General features: G+C 25.2%; 1 protein-coding gene across 2 annotated transcripts in view; it reads left to right on the forward strand.

The window, feature by feature from the left end:
- LOC113556101 (trace amine-associated receptor 1) overlaps positions 1-25,188 on the forward strand; it is a 77,291-nt gene that overhangs the window by 27,174 nt on the left and 24,929 nt on the right. The window contains exon 3 of one of the 2 annotated variants that reach the window (XM_026960847.2): positions 24,792-24,967. The exons of the other annotated variant lie outside the window; for it this stretch is intronic. The gene's annotated coding sequence lies outside the window, so the exon portion shown is untranslated. The remainder of the gene's footprint in view (positions 1-24,791; positions 24,968-25,188) is intronic. 2 annotated transcript variants of the gene reach the window in all.

The raw sequence follows: 25,188 nt of genomic DNA on the forward strand, positions 1-25,188 counted from the left end.
TCAATTTTATCCTAACCTAGGGACAGTTGAAACGGTTAAACAATTTAAAAAAGAATATAAAGAATAAAGCATGTTGTAAAATAGTTATATTTAAAAAATACAAACTTTAGCAACACAATTATACTACTATAGACAATAGACCTTTTAACAGTCATTCATTATATCGGAGACTAAAAATACTATTTAAAAATAACCAAAGTAAAAAATAATAAATACTATAATATATTATATCGATAATATTATGTCATTACTAGAGATATTCATCCCCTACTAATTACGCTCGCCAAATCCTCGGATAAAGTCTAGGATCTAAAATGATTTTTATATTTCAATACTGATAACTATGTTTTTTTAATTATTACTTTTATTTTTTTGTCTTGAAAAATTTAAAAGACTGAGAAACAAAAAAATACAAAACTTTTTTATATAACAGAGAGATATTATATAGGTATCTATTAATAATTATTATTAATGATTTTTATTCCAATTAACCTTACGTTTTTCTACTATTTAAAAATTTTATAAACGCCCATAAAATATCTAATGGACTTGGAATACATAATTGTGAATAAGAAGTGGTGATTTTTCGTTTTCATTTATAATACATATGACTCCGGCATTTTGATGGGCTTTTAATTTTTCATTCAATCATACCAATTAATCTAGTGAAAACCATAAGGTTTATACGACTACGTAAGATATATACTTTTCCTAATTTTAATTTTAACTTCCCTCAAAATGTATTTATAACAATTTTATTTTCACTTTTCATATATTTTTTTAAAGATTTAAAGGAATAAAATAAAAAATATAGAAAAATCAATCTAAAAAAGACTATAACTTTAAATTTATTTTTAGAATTGCTATCTATTATTAGATCCATCAGTATATCTATATCAGAATGAAACTCAGGGTAAATTCATATGCTGAATTTTTGTTAGATAAAAACGAAAAATCGTCGCTTAAAATCCCTTTAAACTCTCCTTAAAATCTAATCCCTATCTTAATTCAATGATCGTCTATTACATCTATTTCACAATATTATTTTATGTTTACCCGTATATTTATCAATAAACGAAATAATCGTGGTGAACGGGACGGGTAGATAAACGGTACGACGGTCGTTATTGTAATATTATATATAATCCATCTTCTTTATGCTTCAAAGAGAATATTAGACTATAGCCTTGTGTATATTATTGGTATATGCTCACAACTGGTGTGTTGTGTGAGACTATTGGGACTGTATATGTATACATAAACCTTGTAGTAGTTGTAGTTTATATTATTAAATGTACAAGTAGACTTTCGGTCAATAGTAATAATCGTATGAACAATGATTATATAAAACGATCGCGAGTCCAAAAACAGACAGTCTTTGTAGTGACAGACATGTATTTATTGTATTTCAAACGGCTGATGAACAGACGATATAATAATATAATAAGTTCTGACACGACAACAATAAACCGTATAAACACTATACTTTATGCGTCTGACTGGTCATCCGGCGTTTTATCGTTAGTGCCGACAGCAATATTGCTCTATATAATATTTTTTGTGTGTTATTATAATGTATGTTCATATATACACCACGAGAATAGATAAACATACAGTAACAAATCGAAAAATTTATCGTACGATTTCAACATTTTAAAATCACCGACCCGGGCAAGTAAAACATCGGTCTTACAAATGATTGTTGGATTTGTTACTATCTGCAAATAATATATATATATTTTTATTTTCTGAGCAGAATAAGTACTTTCAAAAGTTCAAAAAACGAGCACTGGCAGTAGACTTAAACAAAGCACAAACAATCTAAAGAGGTAATTTTTCAAAATTCAATATTTTACGAGAAAAATCACCAAAATGGTTTATATACCTATTAGGACATGAAATATTTTTATACAAGTTTCAAAAGTTTAAAGTTTCAATATTCATTAATGCATTTTTATACTTATTCGTATTTTTTTCAAAATCAAGTAAAAATTAATAAAAAAATAAAAATAATGCCATGTTCATGTCATAATATAGTCATATACTACTTAAACACGCGTTAAATATGCATTATAATCTAATCCCCAAAATCTAAAAATATAATATGCTGTAAGTCGTATGCAATAAAAATTACAAAATATGCACATAAATGGTCAACCGGCTTGCTGCAGTTTTTAGTGAAAGTAAAAATAGTAAAATAAAATATTCAAGTATTAACAGGTATCCACTGGCAACTATTCTTGGTATAAGTTACATATATATTAATTGTAAAAATATAATATTAAATAGATACTTATATTTCAAAATAGATTTTAAAAATGATTCGATCATCGATAGAAAAAAAATACGTTTGACATTTTAATACAGTGTAATCATGATTTTTATCAACAATTTTCATAAGATTAAAACAACAATATTAAACATTAGATATTTTAGAAGTGAAATTGCTTTAATTATCTGAATTATTTTAATATTCAAATAGCTAAATAGCTTTTATGCATTTGAAAAATCTGTCTTGTAAATATGTATAAAAATGGAAAATTTGAACATTTTTCTCCTTGTCGTACACGTGGTCATTCGTAATTTTTTTTTTCATATAACAGACGTTTTCTTTGCAATGTAATGTGTCATATGTCCGAACGTCGAGTCCCATGATATCAGCATTCACCCTTGATAAAAGTAGTTTTATACAAATCATAATATGTTTGTAAACTCGTTTGTCTTAATATATAATTCGTTATGAACTACTATTGTCGGTGTGGTTAGATATATTATGTTATATTCTAATATACGTAGTGGGCCTCTGTGTTTCCCTATTTTTCAAGAAAAAAAAAACATTATTTTAATTACTTTTGTATATTTCAATAACATAATATCAACAATATACTTAATAAAATATTATTATTTATAACTTTGATTATGTACATAATAATATATAATGTTAGTTTCATCATAAGTATGTTCTTATACGATATACAGTTCAATAAACATTCGCAAATTTGTAAATAACAACATTTTTTTATGTTTTAGATATTCCATTTTTTTTAACACTTAATAATTTTAATTATTGTCTAAATATCTAATGCAAGTTGTTTCAATATAAGAAACTGTATAAGTTTTCGTAAAATTTTGTGTGCGGACATATACTACGTTAAAAACAATAAAAACCAATCAAAATTACTCTCAAGTCATATGTTTGCAATTAATAACAAATTGACATAGACTTGAAACTATTGTATAAAACCAATCGAATACTGTAGATTCTAAGGGCTTTCTGCAGTAATATCCCAATGATCAATAATACATTTTCTTGATACTCATATACTCATCTCACTAAAAATTAAAATAAGAAATAAAGAAACGTCATACACAACATTTTACACGTACAATGCTTTGAGTTCATTATGGTTAAATTATGGTTTAATGAATTCTTAAAGTCTATAGTTTCCCGTTTTAAATTTTGATTTTAACTGTTATTTAAATTGTTTAAATAATAAAATAACGTTATAATCCATTTTATTAAATATTATTTTTTTAGATAATTTTTCCCAATATGTAGTCTTTAATATTGTTAACTATACACATAATTTAACTGTTTGAAAATTAAGCAATAAATGAAGATGCCTTTCAATAAGAGATTGAAAGTTTAGAACTATATAAGTTGAGGAGTAACTTATATAGTTCTAAACTTATATTTAATGTTTATATATTCCTTCGATAAATGGACATTTGGAAACAATGCTTAAAATATAAATATACATATTATTATTAGTATAGTACTATAGTATAGTATCTATACTCAATGACATTATCATAGAATTACAAATCATGTGCAAAGGAAAGGTCGTATAACTCCTATAAGAACTTCGTGCAATAATATTAAACCCTTTCAGTCAATGTATTTAAAGTTTTGGTCACTAAATTACTCTAAGTTAATGTTGTATAAGTATTTAGCACAAACTTAAGAATACCTCCGGAGGTATTAGTTAGGGCCCTAATTACTCCTTTAAAATTCTAAAATATTATTAATTGCTAGAGAAAAATTTAACTTTACTTAAATTACATACAATTAAATAAAATATTTTTGTTTTTATTTGATATTGCAAAATGTTTGAATTCAGCACGTTATTCCTGCCGAACTTTCAACTATAGTATTAATAGTAATTATTATTATTATTCATCTAACCGAATAATTTAAACACGTAACAACTTGTATACATTTTCAAATAAAAAACCAAAAAAAAAAAAAAATAATACATTCGCTCATCAGGATAGACCAGTCATTAAAGAGTAGAGACACATTAATGCCAAATCTATAAAAACGCGTCTTGTTTTTTTCATATTAACCTGAGAATGTGAAGAATATTTTTGTTGTTCAAAATCTCAAATTATATATTACAATACATATTTCTAAAACTTTTCAAAGTTCAATTTTTTTTTATTTATTTATTAAACTTAAACTGTTTCAGCATATTCCATGCTATTACGAGTTTGATTACATAATTTAATTCTGTCTTTTATTCTCTCAGTTAATTTAATATTGGTTTGTTAAATCCTATTATTCATTAAAATATTTTAATAATATATTTGAACATTTGCAAAAGTATATTTTAAAAGCGAAATAGTAATTATTGAAGTAAACGTTTTTTTTTTTCAAACAAGAATGACTTATAATTGTGATCATTTTTTTTTTATACAAAAACAATATAAATATTTAAATTATAATATTTGAATAAAAGTTGATGAATACGTTATAATTTCTATCAAAGCAAACAGAAAATAATTTAAAAAATAGTTATTAGGTACATTATAAATTAATCTTAATAAAAAATAAATTTTTATACTGTGAACAATTTATCGAGTTGTATAATTTTTATCAAATTATATTTATTATTTAATAAATTTTAAAATTGTTTTTGCATATAAAATAAAACTATTTGAGCAAAAGTGTCGTATTTCTTTACAATATAAGGAATGCTGTTAACTAACCAAGTTTATAACTACGTATACTGCCTATATGTGAAAAATTGATATTGTATTTTTAAGTACGTATTAATAGTAGTACCTATTACGTTTTTATATTAAATAATATTTAACATAACAATAACAATAATATGAGCAATGTAGTGATTGCATTATTTTAAAATATTTCACAACTCTAAAAAAGCCAAAAATATCCAACGAATATTCTTACATTAGAAACATTTTAAAGATAACTCAAAATGATGTATTGACTTTCTTTATTAGCTTTAGATTTTTAATCCTATCTTTATAGAGTTTGGGTAAAAAATTCTACACATGAGAACGTTATGATGATCGTGTTAACATTTTTATATTTTATCATTTTTTTTAATCTCATGTTTCAGGCAATGTGCCAACATGAAATATAAATTACGGCAGCTCCTGGCCGAATTTCTTTGAAACGTTAGAATAAATATCAGGATATTATATAGAAATCGGAATATTTAATATTATAGTTTTTTATTCCTTCTTGTACATACTTTTTTTAAAAGCCTTATTTTAATTATTAATATTTTAAAACCGTTTATTTGTATATGTTGTGTTTTATTTCTTTTCTTTAAGTATTTATACAGTATACACAATTCCTTACCTTACATTATAATACATTTAAATAGCTGTTTTGATTTAAACGCAGTTGTCTAATGGGTATTATATTAAATACAAAATCTGTACAAATAACAGTTCCAAAATCTTAAAACTGCAATATTGTTTAAATATTTGTACACACAATTTTACTCTGTGTTAGGTTCTTCAGTTAATCAATAGAATCTTAACAATAAATTCATAAAAATTTATATTTTACTGATAAATATAAATTAAATATCCAAACCATTCAACATTTACTTGAAAGCAACACTTATTTTGTTTTATTGCGTTTATGTCATCTCCCCTCGTTTTTCAAGGAAGATAGTTGCTATAATGCTATATAACTTATTATATCAGTCTCAATTCTTAAATGTAGACTAATAATTTGTGGTTCTTTCAAGATAACTCATAAAAAAAAAAATCACAAAAGACAATATACTACCAAAAGTGTATCCAATCAATTTTTGTTAAACGTTCTTTCATTATTTAATACAATACTTAAAAAAAAAACTCGTCTGTAGTTCCTATTTACGATAAATAAGAATGCATTATGATGCAGTTGCTTTGATAAAAATATTAATATTTTGTCTATATTTATTATTTAGTGAATTTATACTGAATAATTAAATACGATACGTATAAAAAAGTAATGAGTATAAAAAACGTGTACATCAATGAATGAGTGACATCACTTAACATACGTTATTTCTTCTATTTTGTGCGATTTTTGAATAACTTTTATAGAATCCAGATTTATGTAATGTTAAATTAGTTTTAATATTACGAGCTATCGAGGGTTTCAATATTTTATATAATAACTACCGAGTAGGCAGCTATTATTTCTATACAAATTTATAAGATTTTCTAGACTTATAATACAAATAGACTACCGATTTAATTACAACAGGTTCCAGTTGAAAAATGAATGAATTCATTATTTAAAATTTAGTAAATCCTTCAATTTAAGTATACACATTAGTTGATTTCTAGAATTTGATTTTAGTGTTGTATGTAAATACCTATATTTTGAAGATTTTGTATAAATTTTACAACGTATAATATTTTTTGTATACCATTGTTTTGCTTATTTACTCAAAAAATAAACAAATTACAATTTAAGTGACGTATAAAACATAATTTTGTTAATAATACTTGAATTTATATAAATATATAATAAACTAAATCAATAACTTGTTTTTACACTGAAGTGACTGAAGCTAAAAGACGAGTGTCCAAGATCCGGTCTATGTTTCCTGTTTGCCTTTTATAATTTATTTATACAGTGAATCAAAGACGAATTTCATAATTTTTTTATAGATGACGGATGTTACTATAAGATCATATTATATAACAAAAGTACAAAACTTGATAATCACCAAAATGTATAGATAATTATATATACTCGTAATAATCGTTCTTATAAATATAGTTTATGGGCAATTATTTTATCTGAATATAACTAATATTTCTATTACAATAATTCATGACTATAAACTAAAAGTTTGAAACCTGTTGTACAAATAATTAGTATATTTAGTTGTTGTAAATAATTGTTACACCGCACTGTATACATTTTGTTTTAAATGAAAACATTACAATTTTAGCATATAAAAATAAATATTGATTTTGTGCAATCAATGACTTAAAAAAAAATAGCTTAAAATTTACTTTTTATCTTTTATGTTTCTTCCAAAATTATCCCTCGTAACTCAAATAAAAGACACTAAAAAAAACTGGCTTAGAAACTATCTAAACTGTAATCAAAACTAACATTAATAAACAATTTAAGGCGCTAGCTTCCATAACATGTCATATATAAGATGATGTACCTTTTTTATTGTAACTTAACAAGACGCCATACCAACATGTGTTGTCTCTGTCTTACTAATGTACACCATTACACATTTACAGAAAAATATATTTTGTGATGTTAGCTTTAATATTAGAGTAAATTTACTTATTATCAATTTTAAAGGTAAGAATATTATCTAGAAAATGACATATGATTTTATTGATATTGTCATTTTAAAGTGAGTTATAGCTGTATAAAATATTACAACTTTAAATTGTACATAACTCCCTTTAAAATGATAATATCAATAAAAGCATAATATGTAATTTTCTGGATAATATTCTTACCTTTAAATTTGATAATAAATAAATTTACTCTAATATTAAAACTAACGTCACAAAATGTGTTAAAACAAAAATTTGTTATGGTGTACTACGTTATGTTAGTAAGACAGAGACAACACATGCGGGTAGTGTTCTCTTAATGCAATATTGAATATAGATTGTTTAATTATTTTTTTTTATTTATCAAAAAAGATTTTCTAGCTTATGGCTATCTTAATCAATGGATATTATAGAATATAATTTGTGACTATTTTAACAAGATAATTAAGTATACTAACAGTGTATAATGTATATACAACTAATTTAACTAACAATTATTAATTATAAACAAATTATTTGAACAGACAATAAAATTAAATACGATGTCATTCTAATGAGGTCATGTGGGCGAGCGTGTTTTAAACGTCGTTGAAGTGATGAATGTATATGGAGGTTATAGCGGAGTGAGTTTGTAGAATTGAGTATTGACTTATTGGAATTTTTCGATAAGACATTAAACGCGTATATGGTCTATAATTTTGTTGATTTTGAGGTCTTTATGTATTTTTTCATCACATGAGAAATATTATAAATGTTCTGTGGTTCATCATTTATAATAATTCTTAAAACATTATTTTGGAATTTATGATTTTTTTAATATGTGTAGCCGAACAATTTCTTCAGATCGGACATGCATAAGTAATTAATGAATGTAGTATTTTATTATATATTAGAATTGAACATTTTTATGAATGGCTGATTTTTTATTTATTATTGGGAATAGCATCGATAGACGATGGCATGTTAGTTGTAATTTTGTTGATAAGTATGCCCCTTATCTGCTTCTTAGTTAGAGTGACTTCAAGTTATTTGACTGTGGGTTTCCTAGGTATGGACGCGTTGTTGAATTTTAATAATAATGGTATGAAAAGACGAAACTTTTAGAACTAAGAATAATTATAGTATCAAAAAAAAAAAATTGTTTGTATAATAGAGATAAAATTTTAAAATGCCGGAATAACAATAAACTATTAACATGCTACTTATTATTATTGAAAAAGCTTGTTAACTGCAAAGCTGACAGGACAAAATAAATAAGTTTCAAGTATAGAACATAATGTATCTTCCTTTTAACTCATAACCTATGACTTATTATACAATATACTAATAGAAAAAACCAATTATTATAATATGAGTTGTGTACATTAAATTTGTTATAGTATAAGTATAGAAATTGTAATATTCGATTTGTATTAATGTGTATTTTACACTATTTTCTGCTTTCTTAAAATATTTTTCCGCATACAATTATATTTTTTACTATTTTTTATGCTTAATCTTAGCTTGGGCTCTCTGATATAATTAATGATTTTAAAATGAATTATTATTTATATTTAATTATCTCTATACTCTATTCAATAAAGTCTATTGTTTTCATAATAATTTAATAAATATAAAATCTACAAAAAATAGTTCACAGGTGATTTTAAAGATGTATAATGTAAATAGATGATACAATAGTGCACACAAAATTAAAAATTTCTTTGTGAATATTTCATGTAATTAAAACTGTTGTCTTTCGGTCTATAATTTACAGGTTAATAATTTAAATTAGAATTTCACATTTACACATTGCCTTGAAGTTAATATGGTGTACGAAACTTTTTAATCGGTGCGAGTTTTACAGTGCACAGTGAGGGTTGTCAATTAAAATTCTATCTACAAAACTTTATCATTCAACCCTCCAAATTTTTAGGTGGACATGACAAAATGCCTCTAGTGTATATTGACGAAAAAGTTGTTTAAAAACAAAACAACCAATAACTAGGATTAAAAAGACTTTCTCTTGGTATATTACGGAAAAGCGACTTTGCGCATTGTTTTTCGACAAACTCAATTGCCAATGCCCATAAAACCATTAAAAGCCCCAAACATTGGTGTCATTGCGGTTTTAAAAGCTTTCCGACGATTTATGTTATAATGAACGAAAAGACGAAATTTGAATTATCGAGGTTCACCCCTTTTTGAGCTGTAAATACAATTCCATTGCATCGATATCCAATAATAATCGTTTATAACAAATAAAAAGTCAATAATCCATTCGACTACGAGTACTAATTATTATGTATCATATTGCACATTATAGTATTAGTTTGAGACTCCGATATAAAAGTATCGTTTATAATTTATAGTGTTACATAAATTTAATATATTTAATATTAACTTCTACCCAAAACAAATAATAAAGGAAAATAATAATATCGATTAATTAAGTAAAAACACAAAAGTGTTTTGTGATATGTGCTGCGTTGATTAAATAAATAAATTCACACTTTTCATCTCTAAAGTTGATAACTGTCATTTTTGCAATTGAAAATTCCAAAAGTTATATTTATATAGATTTTCTTATAATACTTATATACATAAATATATTTATAATCTACTAAGTATATTGACCATTATTATTCTATACATATTATTTGTTGTCCAAACTCAACATCCATTATTGTACAATTTAATAATTTAAAGCATATAATATATTTTATTACGTGCCTTTAAATATAATAATATGGTATCCTAAAAATGCTACTCATCATAAAATATGTCACGCATTAAAAAAAAAAACAAAATAATAAAAGTACCTATGCTTAAATTAAACTTTAATTTCATTTTTTATAGTGTTTATTCATACGTCATTTTTTTAATCCAATGTATTTATTTACATAAATAAATTTAAGATGAATTAAATTTACATTAAATATATTATTTAAAACTATTACGCTATTTATACACTCGTATACGTTTTATACAACTTAATCAATTGTTTTTACACATTTAAAAACCCCCTCGGAGTGTACATTGTACACCTATATGGCTATATCATAGATATTTTTTAACTTATTATTGACTCATTGTATTCCAGACTACAACTCCACACCTATACAATTCTTTTTAAATAGATACATTTTATATTACAATGTGTAATTATACTTATTTTTTAAATACATTAACTGATAAAGTTCACTTTTTATATATATTTTTTTATTTATTTTAGTTAAAGTATTTATAATACTTAATTTTTTTTTATCAAATTTGATAGAACATCATATAATAATCTACTTCGTACTATCTTGAAAAATAGTACGAAACTTTTAAGAAACTAGATTGCAACTTTCAATATTTTTAGTTATGTATGGTGCAGAATTTTAAGTGGCAGTTGAATAATTCGAAGTTTGAAAACAAGTCTTGTTTAATATTTTCAAGAAACTTGATTTACTTATACCTAACGGATTATTAAATAATTGTCTACCGAACTTATTTTGTTTCTACAGTGTATAACAGGAATGCTGAATAGCGATATCACTTTGCTTGATATTTGTTAACTTATACAAAAACCAATAAACATGCAATTCCGCGGCATGCTGGAACTTTTTATCTTGTAGTTTTCATTTTTTTACCCGACATAGTATTTTGTTACTATTATTTTTATTCATTTTCATTTCATGCCAACACGTTCTTTGGACGTTTTGAACCGGAAAAAACGATTTTCAAATTATTGCACCAATGCGGATTAGTCGATGTCCGTGTTAAACAATTCGTATCAGAGGGTAAAAAGGTCAACGGTCCACTGGGCACTATTGGGCGCAAAGAACTGCCCTGCTGGGCGATTCCAGTGGGACAATTTTTCGCTGACTCTGAACCTCCCCTGGGTCATGCAATAACACGTGTGCACTACACATATATATGTTTTTATTTTTCTTCAAAAATAACAATTGAGAGCATTATAAATTAATATTGATTTAATTTCCATAAATTAATTGGATTTTCTCTTATTTAATAAACAGAAAACTGTATAATAAGATGCTATATAAAATTCCAATATTAATAAATATTCATAAATTTATTCGTGAATAAAATTGTATATTATAACTTCTAAGTAGGTAACATTTTTAATATCATTCTAAAATACGAAGATAATAAATGAATAAACCTATTTAATAAATTTTAAAATATAGTTTTGGCTTATATATATTATATAATACATTATTTATATAATAAATAATTAACATTTAATTCGTTTAAATGTATTACTGTACCTATTTAATTGCCGTTCTACACAACAACTACAGCGTGTGTATAGTTTTACTTTTACAACAATATAACGGGAGTAGCCGACGTCCCTCCTAACTGATAAATCAAACGATTGACGTTTTATTTGAAATATATAGGAACGGTCGTCATTCATTTCCCGGAAAAAAATTCATCGAGTTATTATTTTCTTCTTTATCATGTACCACACGTGATTATACCTACAACATTTGCACTGTTTACAATTTATGGCAAATAGGAATGGTCGTAAATTATTTAAAATAAAAATGTTATCAAGTTATGTCAATATTTTGGATTTATTTTCGTCCTTAATATTTGTTTGGTTAAGTTGTGTGCAACCTCACGAAATAATAACTACACAACCACTGTATGCAGGAAAAGGGTCATATTTTCGGGTCATAAATCTTTTTCAACAACACAACACCGAATGCCAACTGAGACGGTAGTTCAAAGTTTACGCCGTTCTTCCGAACACTTATAATATCACGAAAAAACATACATATAATTCACTCGTTTTGTTAAGTGCATATATGGACTATAATATTTGAATTGTTAAGAAATAAAATAAAAGCCTTCCAAAACTTTACTTAAAATGGTATGACATTTGACTACATATTTGTTTTCCTTTAAATATTATTATTTTTAAATTTTGTTCCGTTGTATAATTTACCTTCCTAACAAAAGTCATTGGAAATGTTATCTTTAAAAAAAAATTCTCCATTTTCTGTAATTGAATACATGTAATACTCCTGAACATAACAATCATAAATAATATGATTTTTAAGATATAATTACATTAATGTTGCTAGCAACCGGAAAAATGAAATAAACTATAAAAGTTTATTGTATTTTTTTATTTCGTTTTTATTTTTAGTTGTAATTCTCATAAAAATATAAAATGATAATTTATGTAATTTATAACTAATAAATACATACAAGTATATTAAAATTTAAAAAATTTAATTTATTTAACATACATATGACATATAAATATAACTTTTCTATTGATATTCGATTTATATTTTATGTCAATTTAAAATTTTAAACAAAAAAAAAACACCGTCTTTCACTATACTTCAGTTTGAATATAAATCGTATAATTACATAGTTAATTACATAGTTAAGCTACGTGTAAAAACAACTTAAAATGTAAAGTTTTATGTTCAAGAAAATGAATCAACTTCAAAGAATAATCGTCAAAATAAATTATACGAAAAATAATTTAAATTAGTCAAAAAATATTGTGAAAAAATATGTAATTTAGAAACGCTAATACCAATGACAAAAATAAACCATTTTTTGAAAAACTAGTCAAAAATATAATGCTATTTTAAAATTGTACTTACGTTTGTATAAATTAAAATTAATTGGTATAGATAAATATTAGTTTTAAATAAAACTATAACAAAAAGAAAAAAATTTAATGTAAAACTAATAAACATATCACTCAGATATTAAGCTACATTCTAATAAATGTAATCAAGAGTAGTAATGATCAAGCGGTTCAACCTGCTGTCGGCGATGCCATAAAAAATAAAAGGGATAATGAATGCAAAATATACACTATATATTCTATAATTACGTACAAAATGTACACACTGTATGTCTGTATAGCTATATAGTTTAAATTCATTTTCATTAATAATATTTTTCAAAATAATTAAATTTACAAATCACGGATTAGTTAAAATAATGAAGTATTTACGATTTATGACTTGGACACATTTTGTAAAGGTGTCTACCTACATTTTTTCATCCAAATTCTTTGTTCATTGTTTACAATTAATATGGGCGATGTACAAAGTATTTTAGATGCCAACCAAACCGTATAGGTACAGTATACATTTTATAATATATACTCAAGGTGATTATTTTAACAATAAGTATTAATTATCTCACTATGTCTATTGACATTTTATAAGATACTGCTTTTACAACATTTTCAAATTTTAAGTATAATTTATTTTACGAAATAATATTTCTAAGCAGATCAATGAATGTATTTTATTATTATAGTTTATTTTTATTATTTATTTATTTAATTTAATTTTTTTTTTTTTTATAACTTTAGACATCTAATTCCCATTTTTAAACAGAATATTGAATACAATTTTGAAGTATAAATATAAAATGTTCAACTAGTAAATATTAGATAGTTAGTAACTTAGAACTTATATTTATATATTATGTATTATGCAAAATGTATTTGTGTTAAACGAAATGTTGGTGAAACGATATAGACTGATTTCATTTCATTAAACTATACATGAAATTATTTATCAAATAGGTAGTCTCAATATTATTCTAATTATATTAAATAAAAATTCAGAATTTTTTTCTTATCTCGTATTACGATACATTTATACTAACCATCATTTCACATTAAAATAAAACAAATTATATAAATGAATAAGTATCAAATAAAAATAGTCTGGTATCAATATACCGGTAAACCGTGCCAAAGTGTTATAAATGATTTATAAGACATTAATATACTTAATATTGGATTGCATTTTTTTTAAAAATTCAAAACCAATATAACTTGTTTTGTTATAATTTTTTATAACAAATTAAAATATTAGACAAATTTGTCTTTCACGAAAAGTTAGATATTTTTTCTCGCAAAAATACTCAAGTCTTAATACTGGAATATGCTTACAAAATATTTTATAGTAACACATCTTATACAAGAAAATGTATTATTTTATTTGAAAAACATATTTTATACTAAAAGCTTTTTCAGATAGAATTAAAAATATTGCATTTTTTTTATTTTTTTAACTTTATTTAAAATATACAATATACATATTACTGGTGTTTTGGTATAAAATAAATTCACTTTATGGTGATAGGTAACCTACTACCACCTTGCTTTTAATGCATTTTTTACACTTTTATACCGAACAATTTTACATTTAAAATAAATGCATAGAAAGATTATTTTATCTTAAAATGTAATGTTAACTTATGTTATGTTTAATTTGTTAAATAAAAAATAACAATAACACATAATAATAAGTAATAACATTATATAGACCAACTTGGTGCATACAATCAAACTTTGAATGCATTTTTAATTACTTGAATGTGCTTACTAACAATTAATACAAATTTTAAATTATAAATTTTTTGTAATCTGTAAATTACACATAAGTTATTACATACTAATATAATTTAAAATAAATTGATATGTGTTACAATTATTACATCATTCAATCATTGTATATATTTTTCTTCGTGGATAAGTTACAATAATATTTATGTTGTATGAAATAAATGTATCATGCTAATCGCTAAATTATATTTTCATGGACAAGCAAACTATTATATAATATCCTTTCAAAGTTCTCAGACTAAATAGCTTTAGACACGAATTTAACAAGAGTTCTGACATTATAATAAAAAATAATAACCACTCTATAAGAACCAATAACTTAGGAACAATTTTATTATGAAAATGCATCCAGTTAATAATTTTGCACATGTAAATTATTTGAAAATCCTCGGAAATGTTCTTGTTATAAATTTATAAAACTCATTATTTGTACACTCATTGATGAAAAGTATCATAACATGTTATTTGCAAGGCCTCAACACCATGGCTAAAAATGTTGTTGGTCTATTTTATAAATAGCTATGATCTCTAAAATTAAAAGAAATTACCAGCCTAAGCCTGCAGAGATACAACCATAATCTTTAATTATGCCTAGAAAAATTTAATCTTAAATATTTTAATATAGCACAAGTATAATTATTAAATTATAAATATCACAAAAATGATTAAACTTAGTCGATAGTCTACAATTTTTTTTTTAGTTAAAAACAGTCTAAAATGTCACTTGTTCAGTTGTCTCATAAAATTATTCGCTTAGTTTTTCATAATATTTTTCTGAGAAATTGTAAGGTTTTGGCATTTGTTTATAACGTGTACAATGAAGTTGTCTCTAAATATATAAAGAGGATGAAAACGCCAAGGGGTAAACACAAATTATTGTATAATCAATATTTTTTTCCTTTCAAATACAAATAGTAAAGGTTAAGAAATAGGTACATGTTTTTATTAATATACAAATTTGAAGTTTAATTTAATTTACGATATATTTATTTCATGTTAGATAATTTTTGTATTGACTAAACAAAACTCAAAATAAAAACGTAGATACAAGATACACGGTAAGGACTAAGTATTTCTTTGATGCTACTGAAAAATTAAAATGTCTTCTACATTCAATAAATCAACGATCATAAAACAATGACTGGTATGGTTAAAGAATAGTAGAGTATAAAGTCAATTATGTATGTTTCAATTAGGAAAAAATCAATTATCTAAATTTGAAAATTAAAATTGACCAAAGAACAAGATGCACATAGTTTCAAAGCACACACATAGAAAATTTTGTAACGTTTTGGCTTCAGTATTAGTCGCTTGGCTGTTTTTCCACCCACTACCAGACTTGTGATTCCCAATCGAAAACCAAAGTAATAAAACTCGACCTAGAGTATATTTCTTCTTTTATACTTAAGGTTTATACTAAAGGAAAAAAAACTTACACAAGTTTCTTCATTTTATATTATATGAATATTGAAAAATATATGCTTTCAATATACGATGCACAAAATCTAAAGAATAAATAAATGCCAGTAGTAATTATAAATGGTCGAAAATAGAAACTTTTGTTTAATATAAAATAAACATTTGTTTACAATTTATTTCTCTTGGTTTTTATTAAAAATAAAATCTTAAATAAATATTTCAAACAACAATTAGACATTTATAAAGCATAACTTTACTTAAATGTTGCACAATATAAAAATTTAAAAACACAATTGTTAATTGTTACATTATTTAAATGATATATTTCCTACATTTAAATTGCTACTACAATTGCATATGTTCTAAACTTAAACTGGTATTCCCACTTTGCTTAAAATTAAAACATCAAAAAACTTGACATTGACGAATCAAATATTCAATAGTTGTGTCACCTGTCATATTTGTATCTCATCATTTATCAATAGTTTAATAAATTTTAATATCAATATATATCTAGATCAGTAATTATTAATTTTGATCTTACTGATTGCATACCTAAATAAATATAAAATTTGTTAAATTTAACATTTTAAATCAATAGAAAATAAATATTTTTCGTGTATAAGTATTTTAATAGTCGTATCTAAAAATGTGTTTAAATAAATATAACGAAAGTTATAAATTTAAACTTTCAACTAGCACTTTCTCATATTGTAGTACTGTAATATTAATATGTATTTTGCTTAAAAAAATACCTGATGGGTCTATAGTCATTAGTCTCTATATAGTACACAATAATTTATAATGTGTTATATTCTAAATATTTTCTTTTATGAATTTTATGTGCGAATATCTCAGAATATTTAAAGGATAGGAATTTGGTTTACAAAGATGAAATGTTCACTAGATGTCGTTTAAAATGAAACAGTTAACATTCTCTGATCTGCGAGTCAAATACTGGTGCAAGTAGCATTAAAGCATTAGAGATAATTTTTGAAAGGCATTTTGCAAGTTTATTTATGCGTAGTGATATGTTAAGTTTATTTGCTGGTTTCAAAGTGTGTGATATTCTCAGTATAGGATACGAGAATACTAAATCATATTACAAAAACTTACAATAAAATAAAAATATATAGTATATAAAAATTATCAATAAGTGATAATAAATCCTTTAAAATAAAATGACTGAAGAAAATATTAAAACAACAGTAATTAACAGTCTCACAAAATCGTCTTTGATTCTAAAAATAATAGCTACTTGATTTTTCAAAACATTTACTTTGTGTTAGAAATATTTTCAATTATCATACAACTGTTAAATACAAATGTTTACGTTAATGCATCGTATTATTTTACCATCAAAAATAGAAACTTATATAGTTCTACGTTCTAATCTTCTACAATAATAATTATCGATTATTATTAATGAAATTGGCGTAGCGACAAACTCGGCTCAAGGGGTAGGCGACATAGGCCTACGCCCAGGGCGGCATTTTTCAAAGGTGATATTTAACATTTTTGTATTATAGATTTGATGTAGTATTTATATGTAAGGGGCTGCAAAACTCAAGTTTGCCTAGGTGTGTTTAAACACTTGAGCCGGGCCTGCGTAGCGATCATACGTAGCATGTTGGTGATGATCTATCAATCGACCACGCATCGCTAAAAAATAAATCTGAAAGTCCATGTAAAATGTGTGATTATGTGTTGTAATATTTAACTCTTACCAACATGAAATAGAAGAGAAATACGGTATCAGATCTTTGGAGGAAAATGTCTACAGCCATTAATTAATATCAAAAACCTTTTGTATATATATACCTATGTATGTGTGTGTGTGTGTGTGTACCTATAAATACGTGTATACGTCGTTTACGAATAACATGTATGACTGCAACAGCTGCAATCGTATAATATAGATTAATAATAATAATATAAGATTAATAATTATAGAGCAATTATTTCACTGATATAATTGACGTATATTGTCAAACTATACGATAATATAATAAAACTTACAGTTTATAAGACATTGGTAATTATAGAATGTTTAGTAGTCAATAGTTCCAAAATATAAAGTTTTATTTTGCTTATTTCTGTATTTTACGATTTTTTATTGCATATATACGGTTTTTAGATGCATAATACGTAATATTTTGCTTATTTTAATTAAAATAACGTATTTATAGTCCATATAATTTGACGAAGTCGTTTTCTTATTTTATCTGAGACCTATCGGGACAAATAGTAATCTGTTATTGAGTAGATTTTAGTAAATCATACATAAGTCGTGTTTATTTCTTCATGTTTATCGTGATCCGAGTGCGCGTAACTTACATTCGATTTTATTTATTTATATTTAAAATGCCGAAAATCAGTGCAACTACCTCTAGCAAACTAAACAACTTTGTTGCAGAATATAAAAGAGTTATTATTAATAAGTATAATAGCGTAGAATAAACAGAAACTTTTTAGTTATATAACTCATTATAGTAAATAATCATAGATATTGACTTTAACTATTATCCTGAGTTAACGATCTAGTTTATTGTTTATGTCTGTGTATTTGCCATGTATGTCTTACCTTAACGAATCGTCTTCGACTTGTATAATCCACAACACTAAAAAAACGAGAGATTTATTGTACCGGAAATGATATGACTCAAAAAAAGGGAACATGACTTTTTCCGCTGTAATTTCGCCACACTGCACGTGCCACTATAATATTGAAAGGAGGTCTTCAAAACGTAGAACATATCGAATTATGTTAATTAATACTGAATATATGTGTATAGTAAACGTTATTAATAGGTACATCAGCGATAGTATAATCTACTGACAAATTTAGAGGTAAGAACATATTAATATTATGTATGCGTATGTAAAATATTACGATTTAGAATTCTGATATAACCCACTTAAAAATCAAAATATCATAAAAAAAAAATATAGACAATGTTCGTATATTTAAGTTTGAATAATTTTATCTTTGATAATAGGTCATATTCACTCATATATTAAAGCTTACTAGTTACTACACAAGATTGGAACTGCGAAATACAAATTTGCTATAATATGTTGACATGTTGTACATTTATAAGGCAGAGACAACACATAATGGTGTCTTAGTTCGAGAATTTATACCATCGTCTACGTTACAGTTATGTTATGTTAAGTACGATATTTTTTGTTGGTCTCTCTGATAAAAATTCAATTGCTACCGACAGTTTTCTCTGGGTTCGCCACACTCTAATTTTCAACGGCTCTAGTCTTCGATATAGATGTAATTTTAAACATCCGACAAATCAAATTTTTATAAACAACCTATATTCTAATCTATAATTATTGTTACTAGCATTATTATTTGCTATACTATATACCTATTATACCTAAATAGTTATTAGGTACAATACTTTTTTAGAATACTTATATTTATACATCTAACAGGTGGGATGATGTATTATTGATTAAACCTATGTAAACATTGATTTCCAACTATTCCAAAACTAACATTAATCAGCGAGAAAAAATATTCAAAAGTATTCTAATACATGTTTTGAATAATTATTCTTTTAAGGTCTAGCAAGCTTGTCGGCAGATACGAACCGATCGCGATATGGCGAACCATTAAAGTAAGACGTATAGCAATCGTCTAAATATATCTTATTCAAAGATTTTATTTATTAGAGCCTGGAATACCTCTATGGCCGTTATTTAGAATTTTTTACTCATAATATTTTTTGTAAGTATAAAGATTTTATAAAATCCAAATAAAATTACCTTAAAATAGTAGTCGCGTAGTTGTCTAAATACGCACCGTAAAAATGTCTCTTTAATATAATTAAAAATTAAAAAAGTAGGAAAGCGGGTACCACTATCTGCTGTACTTACCTTAGATATCATACGGGTCACTATTAAAATGTGTTAAATGTTTATAATTAAACAATATATTATTGTATACGAAATAAATCAAAAATGTTATTGTGCATAGTATAAATTATAATAATATAAATACCTATATGAAAAAATTCCCATGTATAGTGTTTTTAAATTATAACAAAATAATTAACATTTATCATCTAAATTGGAACTTTAAATATCTATAAAAAATAATTTTCAATTGTCTTTATACGTTTTTTAGATTTTATGGTTTTAATATAAACTATCTACTCATGAAAAATCTTGTACACAAGTGAGTCTCATTTAGGGATGTGGGGTCAGTAACATTTTTTCTTATACATTAAGTCTATAATTTTTCGTAAGAAATATTGTATTCTTGTTGGATTATTTTCTATTATTTATTTAGCTATATGCACATATCTTTATTTATGTCGTCAAAAATTTATATTTATTATGGTGTGATGAAGGCAAAACAAATTAACGTAGGGCGTGACAATTTTTAATACATTTAAGTACTTGTAAATAATTATATCATACAGGCCTGCGTTTGATTTTAATATATTATAGGATTAACGACATTTTATAGCACTAAATTTATAAGATTCAAATATTTTATTACTTAACCACGTGTTATATGTACCCAACCACCTAATGTAAAGTGACAACAGAAACTAATTCAGATTTTGAATACCTATCATGAATATTTTTTTAAAAACACGTTAAGGCTAACGATAGCTATGAATATGTCAACATTTGTTTGCATATATATTTTTTATTCATGTTGATTACCACAATTATTATTCTAAAGTTCGATTAAGTTTTTATAGTACGATAAAATTGTTGCCAACAATCGTAAAATAATGGGAAATCTTGTTGAAAAATGTTTTAAATTCCATTTGAAAAATGTTGTTTGCAGATAATATTTTTACCAGTTAACTACTTTTTTCAAAGATTTATTGTTAGTAAAACTTTTTAACGATTTTAATGATTTACACGTTTCAAATATTTTAAATAGCAAACAATTTCAAATGATAATAATAATTTCAAATAAATATAATTTTGTGATAATGGTAACTATATTATATTACTTCGTGGCTTTGAAGGCAACATCGTACCTACTACTAACGAACATAAATGTATTATGTTATTGTATTAAAAAATAGTTTTCGATGATATTTTGATATGGATAAACATAAATTATTACGAACAAGTATACAAATATAAATATTCAATGAAAACCACAAACATTTAAAAAATATATATTTACCATTTTCGATTAGTGCGATTAGTTAGAGACACAAAAGACAAAACGTTATGGTTTCTTTGTCTTCAATTAAACACATATTATGTTGTATTTTAGAACATCAATCCACATTTTGGGAATATAATAAATAATATATATATATATATGTGTGTGTGTGTGTAATGTGTATAAGGGGAGTGTGGGAAAATGACGTTAGTTCTGTAGGATTTTAAAACGCTCGTCCATCGCAACAGTCGAGTACGCCTCTCTTCTGCTTCGTCTTCTCCCCAGAGAACATCGTCGCAGTTTACGAGTCCAATTCCCCAAACGCGTAACGAATTCCCCCGCTCACGTACGTAATCACAGACCACGATTCATTCGTCGTTACACAAAAGGCCCAGAGATGTCACATAAACCGCGCAACTTTACAGTTCAACAACCGTAACTTCCTCCTCTTTCCTGGAAGTCACCTCACCACTCGTGAACAAATTGAGTGATTCGGTCTGCAATGACATTCCGTCAATGATGATGAACACCGAACACTGCAAAACATATTTACACATTTCTATAATATATACATACAATTATTATACGCATTTACAGTTTATAATAATATTATGAACGTGTTGATCGATTATCGGTAATGTATGTAACAATATTATATAATAAAACCGGATTTACGCGGAGTCGTATACTGGACGAGAATAATACTACTAGGCCAGTTATTCGTGATCACTACCTAGTGCAAACTGGTGGTCATAATAGTGGAAGTTGTCAATGACCAAAAATAGATCGGTCGCGATTACTCCGGCATGTTGAACTGTTGAAGTGAATACAACCGGTCCGGCCAGACGTGAGACGATCGGCTCGTCAAATTTGATTGATTAGTATGCTAATTTTAAAATGGCAACTATATTATTTTACCTCTTAAAACGAAACATCACATAGACGTAGTGGTCGCACGGTCGATGTCTCAGTGATAGCGCAATAATCGGTCTATTTGATTTCCATTTTCCACTAACCAACACGGTCGTTGCGGCAAGTAGAGACGAAAAACCACTTATGTCGCTAATACCCCACAAGTGATTCAAAGATCATCACTCGGTATTTCACGGCGTGGAATATGAGGATTTTCAATATAATCATGCAATTTCTCACGGAGATTATTGGCCGCCATCGCATAAAAGCTAAAAATCGTATATACGTACGTAAGTATATAGTATGTGTCAAAAATCAGAATTCCTATTCCTATCGTCATTTCCGTGAAGCATTAAAAATGTATTAAACGGAAACCTTCTAACACGAGAGAATGGAAAGGTGGATTTTAAATATTTTAAAAATAAAGTAGCAATTTCTTTGACGCACTTCTTTATTACTTACGGCACTCGATTTTAATTTAAAATCTTTATTAAACCAGTTAAAATTATTACTCTCGTCAATATATCACGTTATACTATAAACATTTTGAATTTTGAATAAACAATGAAAAATCTGAAAATGATGAATAAAGCGTTCAAGTCGCATGATTAGTAGGTTCATTTAAAAAAACTTCATGATATTGCTCATGAAAATATTTATCAAAATGTATCAACTGCTAATATATATGTGGTTAATTAAACATTTTTAATATACGTCTGTGTTTAATAGTTATAAAATAGTCGACAATGACGAATATTTTATTTAAAGTTACAAACGAATTTACATTATTTGTTGTACCCAACTATATAAGTAAATTTAATTCTTACGGTTTACCCTTTTATGCTAAACAACAATGTATGTTTACCTTACAACCCATTATTTGCATATGAATGTTTTACTTGAGTGTATTAATTTATGTTTTAGTTTTATAATTGTATCATGATTTTCTGTTAAAAATAAAAAATCTATAGCTCAGTTTTAATATTTGGTACATTATAGTTTATACTTTTTAAACGTATTATAAACTTGCATATTATTAATTTCTACAATTTAAATCTCTTAAATAAGTACCTAAAATAATAACTTAATTCACGCTGTATAATTATTGATTATATTTTAATTTAGCATAACCATATACATATATAATACGTGTTTTAATAGGAATTTAATCGAATTCGACACCATATGAAACCTTCAAACTGTATTTTTGAATACAAATTACCTATGACCTATATACTGAATAGGTACTTTAATTAATTTTTTTCTGTACATAAAATACAGACTGATAAAATATAATTATTTTAGAATATTTAACATACTATTGATGAAAATAACATATAAAAGCATAAATGTATATTATTATAATGTAATATTTATGTATAAATAAGTATATATTATACAGTTTTTGGCTGATAGAATACTTTGTGGCCACAATAAATGGAAAGAGAAAGAGGAAAGCCTCAGTATTTTACGAGATCGAATAAAAACGGATTACACTTGGGGCTTGGGTGAAAAGCAGAGATTGTCTGCATGTCCGTCCCTTGTGTAGTCGGGGGACCTCGGGGGTAAATTTATTTGGCGTCCCGGCCAAGGTGAGGGGCGATTTGTTATTTTTCGTCGAGTTACTAATACAACTTTCTAACGCGCGCGACCGGAGCTCGGGAACTGTATTATGTATAGAAATATTTTTTTTGGCTGCAGTTCGGGCCGGAAAAAAAAAGAAAAACGAGAAAAAAGGAAAAAAAGAAAAAAAATCAGACAACCGGATAGGGTTTTATGTTGACAGGGTGAAACATGGCTTTCTACACACCCTTCAAACCCTAGAATTTTGTTTGGGTTTTGATATCCACTCTATAATGAATTAATACTATTCAATTGATAATTAATATAATATATTATAACCATAAATTAAAAATAAAAATAAAAAGTTTACTGGTAAATATATTTGATAACTCAATAAGATGATATTATAAAAATCTCTAAAACACATTTCACAACATGAATAATACATATCATAGATGATGTTATATATAACAAACAAATACTTATGCGAATTATTTAAATATTTAAAAATAAATGTAAATTGTAAATAGTAAGTATTATTGTTGTTAAATCTTTTGGTAAAATGAAAAAAAAATCTAAAATCTACATATTATCTGGTAATTGTTATTTGAAATGTTAAATTTAAGAATAATTATCTTGAGAGCAAATTTGATATTGAAAATATAAAATATTGGATTTGTTATAAAGTATAAATATAAATGTTATAAGCTAATTAAATCCATAAATTTTATTTTAATACCAATAATCTCTGTAAGTTAATAGGGCAATTATTATTTTATTTTACATTTATTTTATTTTCAGAAAATGTATGACAGTGAAAGTGTTCCATCGTGCGTTTCGTGCAAGATATTCACCTGATCATAATTTTGACACAAATTATACTATAATGGATTAACGTGTGTCACAATTAAAAAAAAATGTCTAAGAACATTAGAGAAAAATTAAAAAGAGCTGTGGTGCAATTTCAACTTAATCAAGTAAGTATAACTAGTCAGTTGATACTGCTGAGTACCTACCAATAAATTCTATTATTATTATATCATATGTGACAAAATTGCCTATTACACATTATAGAACTGTATAAATTGTAAATACATTTTTTTTAAATAAATAAAAAACTAATAACTACTGTCGATTTTCAACTATCATACTATGTGTAATTTTATATATTATAGTTATTAGTATTTTTAAAACAGTA

Source organism: Rhopalosiphum maidis, chromosome 1, assembly GCF_003676215.2.
Source record: "Rhopalosiphum maidis isolate BTI-1 chromosome 1, ASM367621v3, whole genome shotgun sequence".
NCBI classification, from domain to species: domain Eukaryota; kingdom Metazoa; phylum Arthropoda; class Insecta; order Hemiptera; family Aphididae; genus Rhopalosiphum; species Rhopalosiphum maidis.